The sequence below is a fragment of the Pongo pygmaeus genome, chromosome 11 (assembly GCF_028885625.2).
Source record: "Pongo pygmaeus isolate AG05252 chromosome 11, NHGRI_mPonPyg2-v2.0_pri, whole genome shotgun sequence".
Taxonomy (NCBI): domain Eukaryota; kingdom Metazoa; phylum Chordata; class Mammalia; order Primates; family Hominidae; genus Pongo; species Pongo pygmaeus.
Genome location: NC_072384.2, coordinates 123,369,877 through 123,383,672, shown reverse-complemented (window position 1 = coordinate 123,383,672; position 13,796 = coordinate 123,369,877). Strand labels below are relative to the sequence as shown.

The following is a 13,796-nucleotide window of genomic DNA, read 5'->3' as shown; positions in this document are numbered from 1 at the left end:
AAAACAAATTTACTTGAGAATTTCCATTTGCTATTTATAATAATGGGTAATGAAAATATGCAAATCTAATAATTGGGAAATGGTAAAGTACATTACGTACATATAGTAGATTATTATACAACCACTAAAAGTATTTTCAAAAACATTCAATAACATGGGAGTTGCTCATGATATATGAGAAGAAGTAGGTTAAATATTTACACACAATGTATTTCCACTTTTGTTAACATACACACAAATAGGTATCAGGACTGAATTAAATATTTACACACAATATATTTCCACTTTTGTTAACATACACACAAATAGGTATCAGGACTGAAAGCACCTCAGCACTGGCTATATCTAGAATGCAGAATTTATGCTTTTACGTATTTTCCAAACTTTCTCATCAAACACACATTCTTAGAAGAAAAACTTAAAGCAAATATATAAATTCATTATAATTTCTACAAATTTATACAGCAACAGTATTGACATGCCTGAAACACTAGGTCAATTTATGATCTTTTAAACAAGAAACTGAATAGTAAACTTAGAGAAGACACTAAAAATATTTCTGTTCAAAACATACAACTCTATGGAATTATGAAATAATATCCAATCTAGCTGAAAAGTTTCCCATTGGCCTTAATAGGTGAACAATACCAAAATCGACATAATATGTGATCAGGTATATTGTTATATATATTTATAGACATTTTAATACTGCTGAAGATAATTTTGGTAAATTGTAACATTGCTAATCATAAAATTCAAATCATAAAAAGTTAACTGTTTCCGAATTTTGTAATAATAAAATTTAAACTTTTTGTAGCAACTGAGGACCAAAGAAATATGCTGACTTGATACAGATATTGCTAACTAGTTGGCACAGTCAAGCCTCCAAGTTCCCTGATCTTCCCAGTCTACTCTCAATGGATGGCTTGTAAGAGACGGCTTTATTTTTATTCCTGTCTCATGCATGCTGTGGCCCATTTATTTTCGCATCCAGCTTCATCTCAGAGGACCTCTGCACAAACTCCTGCCCTTCTTGTGGATTTTCCCCAAAGCCAAGTCACCATCCCACCCCACCCCACACTGCTTCAAGCCTCTGCCTAGAAAGCGGCCCAGTCACCCCACCACCACACCGCCCCACTGCCCCACCACACACCATCCCCCTTCTCCTAGATCAATTGGATGCCACTTCCTCAGAGAAGCCTCTCAAGACAGCCTACTCCAGTTCCCCACCCTTGGCACCCCACAACTTTGCCTTCACAGGACCTATTGCAGCTGTAATTAAATAATTACTCTGGGACTGCTTAATGCTTCCTACTCTATGCACCAGGGAAGGCCCATATTTGTCTTATTCATCATTCTATCCTTGGCGTCCACTAGCAAAGTACCCGGTGGGAGCATCCATCACATGGATAGATAAACGGATGGATGACAGATGTTAAGAATAATAATTTATTTAAATTTTCCTAAGATACTTTTACTTTCTTTCTATAAAAAATATGTAATTGTCGGCCAGGCGCACCTGTAATCCCAGCAGTTTAGAAGGCCGAGGCAGGAGGATCACCTGAGGTCAGGAGTTCAAGACCAGCCTGGCCAACATGGTAAAACCCTGTCTCTACTAAAAATACAAAAAATTAGCCAGGCGTGGTGGTGGGCGCCTGTAATCCCAGCTACTCGAGAGGCTGAGGCAGGAGAATCACTTGAACCCAAGAGACGGAGGTTGCAGTGAGCCAAGATCGTGCCACTGCACTCCAGCCTGAGCAACAAGAGTGAAACTCCATCTCAAAAAAAAAACAAAAAATTAATTGTCTTAGTACTATTACCTATTTTATAACCTTAGGCACACCTGTATTCTAAATCGTGAACTTTTCCCTGTTGAGCATTTGCCCTACTTAAGTTTTTCCCTAGAATTATACATCTTTTTTATGGTGACTACTATGTTCACCAAAAACAAGGGAGTCGGGCGTGGGGGGGAATGCCACAAGAGCAGTAATGCCACAGATAAAGCAGAGAAGCAAAAATAATAATAATAATAACATTCACATCTGTGGTCCCAAAGGAACAAGACTCCTATCATTAGAAAACTAATTCAAGCCTTAAAAATTAACAGAATGAGAATAGGCTGTTAGTAACCCCACAACCCCTCACCCACTAGACCTGCTCTCCCACTCCATCTTGGCCACCAACTCCCTTGTGGCTTCTCTTGTCCCCTGAAAGCCTAGTCCCAAGAACCAATGTTTCTGTGACAACCACGTCCTTCCTGGAGGACTCCCGAGCACTTGCTATCCCTAGAGCTCTAAAACACAACAGCTCTCTGCAGATTCACTGCATTTTCTTCACTCCTACTCACAAGGCTGCCAGCTGGAGAGTTACACAGCCAGGACCAATGCCACATGTTTGTGAGACCCAGCCTTAGCTGAGGCCTCCCTAGACAATGCCTACTGGGCCCCTAGTGATAAGCACTTTACGCATCTTTCACTGACTTCTCACCTCGTTCTATAAACATCTAAGTCCAGAACTTTGTTCACTCTCCGCCACTCCCTGATCTCACCATCGCCTACCCAGATGACCCCTCATCTGGCTTTCCCTGAGTAGATCCCAGCTATCCCACTTCGCATTTTTAAAAATAAATTTTTTTAACTGAATTCTCCTTTCCACATCTTCTACTGTCACTCTGCTTTTCACCTTTCCCAACTCAAATGGAAAGCTGAATCTTCCCATTTCTAGAACCTACTCAAAACTTAAAAGCATTTGGTAATATTCCCTTCCCTTTGTCCTGCAAAGATCCAGTCAGTTGCCAAGTCCTGATGGTTCTGCTTCCTCTGTCATCCCCTGCCTCCTGCCCTTTCTCACGCATTACTTTATCAGTTCAGGTCCTTACTCCTGTCACCTGGCAGAATTCAACTGTATCTTTAACTATTCCTCTGTCTCTAGTCCCCTCTCCCCCTCCTCCATCAATGCATCCTTCATCCATGTTGCCAGTGTGACATTGCCACTCCCTTATAGCCCGTATTTCACATCAATCCTCTCTTCAAGAATCTCAATTCCCTCCTCATTGTCCAAAAGGGGGGAAAAAAAAAAAGAAGGAATAAAAAATTCCAAATTCATCTGCCAAGTACTTAAGACTCTCCACAACTTGAAGTCAGCTTACTTTTCAACTCTCACCTTCCAACTCTCTACTTCACACACTACAAACAAATCAATTCCATCCACCTCTTTGTCTCCCTTACCTGTCTTCTCTGCCTTTGCTCATTTTGCCCTGTTAGCTCTACCTGGAATGTCCTTTATTCTTCTGCATACATTCAAAGTCTAGTTATCTCTTAGCATCTAAATTGATTAGGCATTCTCTGATACCCAGACCTCCACTGGCCCTAATCCCAGCCTGAACTTCTCTATCCATCCGCTGACCCCTTAGGGCACTCTCTTATGGCACTCATTTTCTTTTGTAATTATTTGTTAACCAATTGTACATCTCAATATAGAATGCAGAGAAACAGCTCTGCCTCATCTTTCCCTCCATCTATTTACTGCCCACTGCCTCTGAGATGGTTTCCATGAGAATCTTGCTTATTGAGATGTCAAAAGAGGAAGAGACTCATGCAAATACCCCATTGAATTCCAGGTAGTAAACACATCAGTGAATACATGGGGAAATGCACAAAGCTAACTGATAAAGTCAAAGACACCTAAGAAATAAATATGGCACAGGTAACAAAAATCCTGAGTCAAGTAAAGGAGGGGGGAAAGGAGGTAAAAAGAACAGTGATGAAGCAGATCCCTCTCCGTCCCCCAAAAGCAAGAAAGGATTACAGACCAAAAAAAAAATCAGAAGTCCAGTCAGACTAAATGGCACAGACAATGCCACACCACCAGTCTCAACGGCAGGGTTACAAACAACTCGGGCCAGACCTTCAAAGCTCCTCCTGCAACAACTCAGAGCCACTCAATTCTCTTCATTTGCTAGCTGCTAGTTCTCCCTTCCTATTCCTAAAAGGTTTAATTCATTCAACAACTACTTTCAGAGTTTAATCAATAAATAAAGAGGTTATGCTAGGTCTTAATTGTTTTTGTCCTCCAAGTCTGTGTTCCTTTCTTCCCCATGGGATGTGATTTATCCTCACAGCTTCCTGAGTCCTCCCAAGCAGTTGATGGCTCAGTTTTAATTTGCCAATCTTCCAAACTCCACTGCCCCCTGGACATCCTATGTGAATACCTTCCTCACAAATCTTTCTTCAAATCTAACATTAGTCTCATTTTGCTCAGCTGACCATTCCCTGGCTACTTTGGCAAAACATGACCTCTCTGTCCTTTATACTGCTCATTTAACACTTACAACATCTCCTCTGTAACTTCATATGGCCTAAAACCTCTTGTCCTTACAGAATTAACATTTCCTAGTCCCCTTTAAATAATGTGTATCTTTATTAATATAATGGGTTCACTCACACACTGGTTCAGAATGTCTTGTTACCATTTACCAAAAAACTACTTGTGAAGGGCAGAGAAGGGACAAAGAGGAAGAAAGAATATACATAGGGAAAACAGCAAAAAAAGGAAGTTACGAGAGAAGACAGAGGAGCCAGAGAGATGAAGGAAGCAACTAACATAAGTCATGATAACCTTGTGAGGTAAGAATTGAAATCTTTATGTTACAGAAATTGAAATGGAAGGCTGAGAAAGGTTAAGTCACTCGCTCAAATTTACCTATCAAGCTTTACATACACGGATGGCAATGGTTCCTTCTCCACTGAACAACACAAGGTTGATGATATAGGATAATATACTTAGAAACACCATCTTAATCATTATCAGGGTCATATTACAAAAGGTATTTAAAACTAACAAGAGTAGACCCTTGGTAATTATCTGAGAATTTCACCATGTCAACTCACTGTCAATGTGCTTTATACGTATTTCAAAAAAATTGAAACACGATAAATCCTAATTTTTTTTTTTTAGACAGAGTCTCCCTCTGTTGCCCAGGATGGAGTGCAATGGCATGATCTTGGCTCACTGCAACCTCCACTTCCCAGGTTCAAGCAATTCTCCTGCCTCAGCCTCCCGAGTAGCTGGTATTACAGGCACCCGTTACCACACTCAGCTAATCTGTATTTTTAGTAGAGATGGGATTTCGCCACATTGGCCAGGCTGGACTCAAACTCCTGACCTCAGGTGATCCGCCCTCCTCGGCCTCCCAAAGTGCTGGGATTAAAGGCATAAACCACCGCGCCCAACCAAATCCTAAATTATTGATATTAAAATATAACAAAATCTAGTTAATGTCCCACAACTTACGGTTTGCTACAGTTTACAGTATCTCTTCCCAATCTCCACTAACAAACAGTTATAAAACATCACACATTTCCTTGAGGCATAGATGTCTATGTTAAAATGCTGCTTCAAAAAAGAAGGTAACCCCACAAACTAAATAGGCTTAGAAAATACTGCACACTCTAACAAGAAATAAAACTAATAAAAATAGCTAATATGTATTGAGTAATGACTATGCCAGACACTCACCTCATCTGAATCTCACAACAATCTACAGGTAGATTTCTATTATCTCCATTTTACAGATGAAGAAATTGAGACACAGAAATTAAATACGCTGCCCAAAGACACACAGCTAAAAAGTAGAGCCCGGATTCCAATCCAAGCAATCTTAACTCTGAGCTCCTGTTCCTACCCACCAAACTGCAATGAAAAAAGTGCACTACATTTAGAGGAAAATATTTAAAGGAAACAAACACTAAAATACAGAATTAGCTAAATCAAATGTACATTAACACAGAAACGTTTCCCAAGAGAAAGGGTACACGTGAATTATCCCTACAGTCATGCACGGAATTACAAGTAAAATAATATATATCTGTAAAATATGTACAAGATATTTCTATATTTTAAGGTATTTTTATTAAAAAAAAAAGCAAAGAAAGTTAACTAAAATAAAGATTACTAAAAAGAGCCTTAGAGGAAAAGTGCCCATTATAGTTTTGTACTGTAAGTATAATGGACAAAGAATGGTACCTTAGCTCAAATAATGAAACGATTAGAGGAAGGCCAAGACAAAAATGTGAAGAACAGAGAAAAAGGAGCACAGGTTAACTACAGTGCCAAAAATTAAAACAAAGACTTGTATTCAATAATACTTAACGGTAATAATGTTTGTAATAACAAAAAAAATGGAAACAGCCTAAAAGTCTACCAATAGAGCAAAGGAGAAATAAATATGGTATAGACCTAAAATGTACTAACTTGTCACAGTAAAAATAAATGACCTAAATCTACATGAACCCACACTGATGAATTGAGTTGAAACTCAATTCATGAAACCACACTGATAAGTGATTTTGAGTGGGGGTAAAATAAACAGTATGCTGAATAAGAATATATGCAGTACCATCTATATAAAGTTTAAGAATACACAAAACAATCCTATAACACTGTCTAAGGAAACACACATGTGTAATAAAGCTGTACAGAAATACATAGGAATAATAAACACCCAATTCAGAGCAGTGGTTAGCTGTAAGATTTGGGGGAAAGGAGTGGGTTTCTTTAAGTGGATTAAATTTTATGAAATATTTTTCAAACATACAGAAAGTGTGCCTATATTTTAGTTAAAAGACAGGAAAAGAAAATGGAATTAGCAGACTATGGGATCCCAAATTCCTTTATATTTCAATCTAAAAAGTCAATAACAATTCTTGTGAAGGAAGGTTAAAGGGGAAAGCATCCTGAGGAATTATGCTCAAGTCCAAAAAGAAAATTCTAGGCTGGGCATGGTGGTTCACATCTGCAATCCCAGTACTTTGGGAGGCTGAGATGGGCAGATCACGAGGTCAGGAGTTAGAGACCAGCCTGGCCAACATGGTGAAACCCCATCTCTACTAAAAATACAAAAATTAGCCAAGTGTGGTGGCGGGCACCTGTAATTCCAGCTACTCGGGAGGCTGCGGCAGGAGAATTGCTTGAACCTGGGAGGCGGAGGTTGCAGTGAGCAGAGATCACACCACTGCACTCCAGCATAGGTGACAGAGCAAGACTCTGTCTCAAAAAAAAAAAGAAAGAAAAAAAAAGAAAATTCTAGTTAAATTCTCTCAATTTCCTTATGATTTCCCTGGGGCGGGGGGGGGGGGGGGGGGCCGGGGACAGTTTTATTTGGGGCAGCAACTTTGTGTAATTAAAACAGACAATAAAACTGCCCCTAAATGTCATCACAGCTCCTTTCCCTATACAATCATGCCTTCAAAGGTTAATATGAACTTCCAACTGTCACTCCAGAGGGGAGATGCAGCGCCCAGGTTAAGAACATGGACTCTGGAACCAAAGTGCCTGGGATGAAATCCAGCACACATTTAGCACACAATCGCGCAAGTCACTTAAATTGCTCTGTGCTTCAGTTTCCTCAGCTGTAAAAATTAGAATGATAAAAGAACCTATTTTGCAGTCGGGCGCAGTGGCTCACGCCTGTAATCCCAGCACTTTGGGAGGGCGAGGCGGGTGGATCACGAGGTCAGAGATCGAGACCATCCTGGCTAACATGGTGAAACCCCATCTCTACTAAAAATACAAAAAATTAGCCGGGCATGGTGGCGGGCACCTGTAGTCCCAGCTACTCAGGAGGCTGAGGCAGGAGAATGGCGTGAACCCGGGAAGCAGAGCTTACAGTGAGCCGAGATCATGCCACTGCACTCCAGCCTGGGGGACAGAGCGAGACTCCGCCTCAAAAAAAAAAGTACCTATTTTGCAAGGCTGAGATAAAAATTAGAACAGCATTTGGCCACAGTATACTATAAAGGTGTCGGCTATTATTCTTATTCCAAAGACCATTCATTTAGAAAAACAAAAACTAGGCTTTGTATCCAAATAATATAATTAAGTTCAGTTACTTTCTGCATCAAATAGGAGACAGAAAAGTTGACCATGACAGGACAGGGGAAAATGTGCAACTTTCACAGCTTGAGCAATCAATGTTAGGATAGTAAGATAAGCAATTTTTAATTTTTCTAACAATATTCTTTGGTAGTGTTATAACATCTCCAATGCATACACATCTGTGTATACACACACACACACACACACACACACACGGGATCCAAAATCAAGGTAAAACATTCCATTTCCTGGCTCCCTGTTGACCTGGGAAAACTCCAGTTCATCTTGGAAAACCTAGTTCAGCCATCATCTCCACTGAGAAGTCTCCCCTTTTCCTTCCCTACTCTGTGCCTGCTGTGCACTTTTTCTCTATTTCCTAGCAGATTCCACTGCTGCACTGATTATACCATCCTGTAATATATTTGCTCATATACCTTCTTCTGTTGCACCATGCTGTAATTTGTTCATACACCTCTTTCCTGTGGTGAACTGTGAGCTCCTTAAGAGTAGGAACTCGCTCAATCATTTCCAAATTCCAAGTACCTTGCAAAACAGACACTAAGTAAATACATGAATGAATGAATCCTTAATAACAAATACCTTCACAAACAAGCAGAAAGCTGTATTTGGAGGCCACTTATCCAAAAGGTTGGTTATTTAAGTATCTTCAATTCTAAACAAAAATTAGCAAATCAGTTGAAACTACTGAATCATCCAATTCTTTATCCTTCAAAATGGGAAACATCAAAAATATGTAAGTAAACATATTCCAATAATAACAGAAGCTAAACTTTAAAAGAATTAAGGCACCTATGATGTCAGGAAAACAGAAACCATCTGAAAGCTTTTTTCTAATGAAACCAAAAATAAACATGTAAGGAAGGCATCACAGGATTTAACATTCACAATGTCTCCTTTTTCAGAAAATAAATAAATTACAATCAAAAGTCGGATTAAAATATATACTGTATTGAGGGATGAAATTAAGACTAAGCCACATTTTAAATCAATCACACAATCCTCTTGCGACAAAGTTTTCTAAAAGACTGTCATGAGTCAACTAAAATTGGGCTAATTTTTAGAAATTTAACAGTTCTTGACAATTTTTTGGCATTTGCTTAGGACTCCATAAGTTACACGCCTGTATTCTGTTACTGTGGAAGGTGTCCCCTCCTCCCAGCAAAGACACAGGCCTCAGTTGTACTTTGGGTCCCATCCCAACCCCATCCTTTTAGGAACTCTGCACAAACCCTTTTCTAGTCTATATTCAACCACTCCCTCTCCACTGAGCCTTCCCATCAGCATTTAAATATGCTGAAATCAAACCTATTGGAAACAGTTTCTGTCTCCGTTTTCCTCACCTCCCACTGCTCCCCATCCCACCCCTACCTGCAGATCAGCATCTCTTTCAAAGGTCACCAGTGACCTCCATGTTGCTAAATCCAATGATGGTTCTCAATTCTTCTCTCATAGGAGCATTCCACAGTACTGACTCATCGCCCTGCAGGAACATCTGTTTCTGGCTGTCCTCTGACCTTCCTGGCCACTCTAGTCTCCTTGGCAAGCTCAACCTCCTCTGCCCAGCTCCATCCCAGGCCTCCTTCTCTTCTTATTCTATAGCCTCCCCACAGGCAATCTCACCCATACCCATGGTTAGAGCTCCTGCCTCTACATGGAGGGCTTCAAAACAGTAAATGGCCACCCCAATTCTGAGCAAAAAACCAGTACCTCAATAAAGGCCTCAAAGGCAGCTCCAACTGAACACTTCCAAAACTAAAGTCATGCTCTTCCCATATCCAGAACCTAGTTCTCTACCAGTAAGCCCCAGCTCAGTGAATAGCACACATACCTCTTTAGTTGCATAGGTCTGAAACCTAGTAATCACTTAACACCTCTTTCTCCCACTCCATTTACTATTTATCACCATATCCTGACAATTTTATATCTCCATTTTCTCAGTATTTCTGTTTATCATATATGGCTCTTAAAAGGGTCAAATGAGCCAACATATGCTAGCACTTTGAAAAAAAAAAAACTTAAATTTGGGTATTAGTATACATTAACTGAAATCTCTTTGAAAGCAGGAACTTTGGCAAGTTCATTTTTATTTATTCCACATGGTACCCCTAGAACAGTGTTTTGCATGCAGATGGCCATTAAGTAAATATATTGCAATGTATTATTTGTATTGGCTTCATACATGTTCAACTGAGACATTTATGTATTTTTAACAATCTATATTTCCCAATCCAGCCATCAAAAAAATGATCTCCTAAGATGATCAGACTTTTAAGTTAAATGACCCTGTGAAGAGTATGCTACAATGGATACTTTTGATTAATTATGATGCTCCTTATTTTAAAAGCCTATCACCCTTGGCCTAGCTTTCCTTAAAAAAACCTAAATCCCATATTCAAGCCCACATCTCACATAAAAGAGTCTTACTCCCCCTTAGAGTTCATCTTGAGTGGGAGAAAGTATTAGAGGACTATTTAAGCTTTAAGTACCCTGAAGGCAGACAGAATGACAACTTGTAAAGTTGCCTATCTCATTTTCGTATCTTGCAATGAGAGGTGGGATGACATTCTTAGTATGAAAGACACTGTGAAATGAAAAGAATTATTGTTGCTGACAACTTCCCAAACTCTTGCATTATGTACATAATTGCAGGCTCAGATTTCAAGACTGTCCTCTAGCAAAATCTCACCACGTCAATTCAAAAAACAGCTCCCTAGACGAGATTTCCATCTACATCACATTCTTGCTCATAATCCACATTCACACAATACTTTTCCTTCATCGTACCTATCAAACTTGCAACCACCTATCCGTTTGTATGACCATTTGCTTCTTGTCTATTTTTCCCTCTATTCACTGCTGTATTCCCAGCACCTAATAAGGTGCCTGACATATCACAAAAATTAAATGGCTCTAGGTGATGCAATTAATCAAATGAGGAATGAAACAGTCACTTAACTGGAACCAAACAGCAGGGAAACACATAAGCAAATGAAACAGACCTCGAGGCTTTAAAGATCTGACCCTCACCCCAAACCAGACAGAGGATGATTTTCCCCTCATAATTTGTGCGTCCTTCATTTCTCCCATTCTTCCTTTCTTCCTTCAAGGAGAACATTTTAGACTCTCAGAATATTTAAGCTTTAAGTCACTGAGTCTAAAGCCTTACAAATTCAGTAACTGAGATCCAAAGATACGAGGTGACTTGTCACCTTGACCCTTAGGTCCAATGGACCACTCTGCCCCACACCCAATGTCATCCTACAAAACCAATACTTTTTATACAAAAGAGAAACCAGGAAAAGTCTAGAGAGAAAACGCATGCGACAATTACAAGAGAAGGCTTACTCATCCCCAAGTGTGAGGAACTGCCCAGAAAAATGCCAGACAACAAAATCAAGTCTGCGCAAAAGATTCCCATGTCACACCACCTCTCCCCTATAATACCTTTCTAATACACTTTCAGGAGCAACTCAGCAGCACCCTTAACTCTCAGAACTAATTTGGGGAAACAAAATAGGTGGATGATCATGAAAGAAGGTATCATCAAACTACAACTCTCCTGGCCACCCAGACTAAAATCCACTGTGGAAACTATTCAGCCAGCCACCAAGGAGAGGCAGCAAAATATAGTGCTTAGATTTAAGAGCTCTGGATTTACACAGGCCTGTCTGAATCCCAGCTTCTTACTAGCTGAGATCTGAGGCAAGTTAATTCGTCCAATCTGCAGTTTCTCCCGCTGTAAAATGGGAATAACCCCCACCCCAGAGGACTGTTAACAGTGTGAAGACACTGTACATAAAGCTCTCCGAACAGTGCGTGGCATGTAATAAAAGCTCAATAAATGCCAGCTATTTGTCATTCTTTTCAGCTATAATTTCATTCACAAAGCCTATTGCCTTTCTAGCTTCCATATAATTTTAAAGACATTTCTCCAGCCTTTTCATTTTTGAGGGGTCTTTTATACAACAGCTTAGAGCACACTTTCTAGTATAAGACTTCCTGCGCAAACCATTTGAAAACCTGTGCCTCGGGCTCCTCATCTGTGAAACGAGCCTGATAACACCTACCCCACAGGATTGCTGGTAGTAAGCAGTCCCCGAGTTACCCAACCTATCACCAGTGTATGACTAAAACGCACTTGGGGAAAAGCAAACCTGCAACTCTCAACCCCAAACATCAGTCTTAATCCCAGTCCCACCACCACGATAGTGTCCAGAACCAATCACCAAGGTCGACCCACCTCACGAACCCAGTTTCTTCTCACCCCACGCAGCAACAGCCCCTCCCGCCCCGCCAAACAAGGGTTTTCCGAAATCGCAGGGCTGAGTCTCCTCCCACGGACACCGCACTGCTGCCGCGGCAGAGCCCCCTTAATTCAAGGGGCTGGCCTCCCCACCCCTCCCCACAGCGCCGGGAGGCACGCAGTGCATCCTCCCTGCCTGGTCAGCGCCGCCCCACGCCGTTCGCGCTGCAGCTCCCGGCTCGCGTGGGCTCAGGGCCGAGGCCCCACGTCAGCCGCTTCCCGGACCCCAGCGGGCCGCCTCCTACCCTGAGCGCCGCTGCTCCTGGTGCCGCGGGCCGCCCGCTCGCACACCCAGCCGCCCGGTGCGGCGCCGACGTCAGGGTCCCGGGCCCCGAGGCTGGGGCACCCCTCCGGCCCAGCCGAACCGCACGCGGAGGCCGCGCCGCCAACCGGCTCCCGCCGCTCCCACAACCCGCGCCGCACTCACCGCTACGTCGGAATCCCGGTTCCTCCGGCCTCGGGCCCGCGCAGGCCTGGCTGAGCCCCAGAGCGTTCACGCCCCGCGCCGCCGCCCGGGGATCCTGGCGAAGCTGTCGGGGCCGCACTGCGAGGGGATGAACGTCTGCGACCCCGTCCAACGCCTCCTCGTCCCGGCCCCGGCCGCGTCGACAACTGCAGTGTCGCAGCCCGGCGCCGCCACAGCAGCGTCTGTTGAGCGGAACCGCCTGGGACGCTCACCCCCGGCCCGCACTCGTTGCATATGCAGAGAGGCTGCCGCCCATTGGCCCGCGAGCGGTGGCGCGTGCGGGGCTGGGCCTATCGAATTGGGGCCGGGGAGCGCGGCGCCAGCGGCCCGGGGCGGGGCGAGGTTACTACGGGTCATTCCGCGGAGTCGCCGCGGACCGGACCTGGCTGCAGTCTGCGCGGGGCGGGGGCGGGGGCGGGAACGGGGTCGACCGGGAGGGACAGACCGCGGGTGGGGGAGGGGAGCGGGGATCTGCGGCAGCGACGTGGGAGGAGAGGCTAGCCTAATAGGGTCTGCAGGAGCTCTGTCCCTCCAGGAAAAAACAGCCCCCCCCCCCACCAAAAAAAAAAAATTACAGAGGCACAATTATTGCTGTAATGTATAAATTTCAATATAAATTATGAAATAGTATGCATATTCTTTTTCGTTTTTAACTGGATTAGTTATCCTGTTCTTGCAGAAATTGCTGTCAAATCCTGCCAAATAAAATGGCTTTTGGAACTGCCTGGGGCAAGAAGAGCCTCAAAAACTCAAAGCTTATCCATTATCATTTCTCTTGTTTTGGCCTCACTTGACCTAGCATATAACCCGTCTTCCTCTAAATGCACTCACCATGCAAATTTGCTATTTCTTTTCAAAAAATAAAGTTTACTCCAAGTTATTGTTTTTGAACGTTCTTAGGAATCCACAGTGGTTCTGTAGTTTAAGGAGTTTGCCATTGTTTCTCGTTTTAGACACTAAACAATGAAAAGAAAGCATCCAGTGCAGGTAGTACAACTACATGTACTATAAGAGAGAAGATTTTCACTAACCCAGTAGTAGTAGGATTGGCTCTTTTTTTAACCCAACATATTGTTTAGTTTGCCTGTGAACTTTTCCTTAAGTAGGTGAAAGGTTGCCTTCCTGAGCCAG

At 42.5% G+C, this 13,796-nt stretch overlaps 1 protein-coding gene across 5 annotated transcripts in view; it reads right to left on the bottom strand.

Annotated features, from left to right (window-relative positions):
- The window catches only part of ACSL3 (acyl-CoA synthetase long chain family member 3), a 79,515-nt gene extending 66,500 nt beyond the window's left edge, over positions 1-13,015 (bottom strand). For 3 of the 5 annotated variants that reach the window (XM_054477628.2, XM_054477627.2, XM_054477629.2), the window contains exon 1: positions 12,627-12,896. The gene's annotated coding sequence lies outside the window, so the exon portion shown is untranslated. Of the gene's footprint in view, positions 1-12,626 lie in introns of all 5 variants that reach the window. The other 2 variants (XM_054477626.2, XM_054477625.2) reach the window with 2 other exon arrangements.
- Positions 13,016-13,796: the final 781 nt, after the last annotated feature.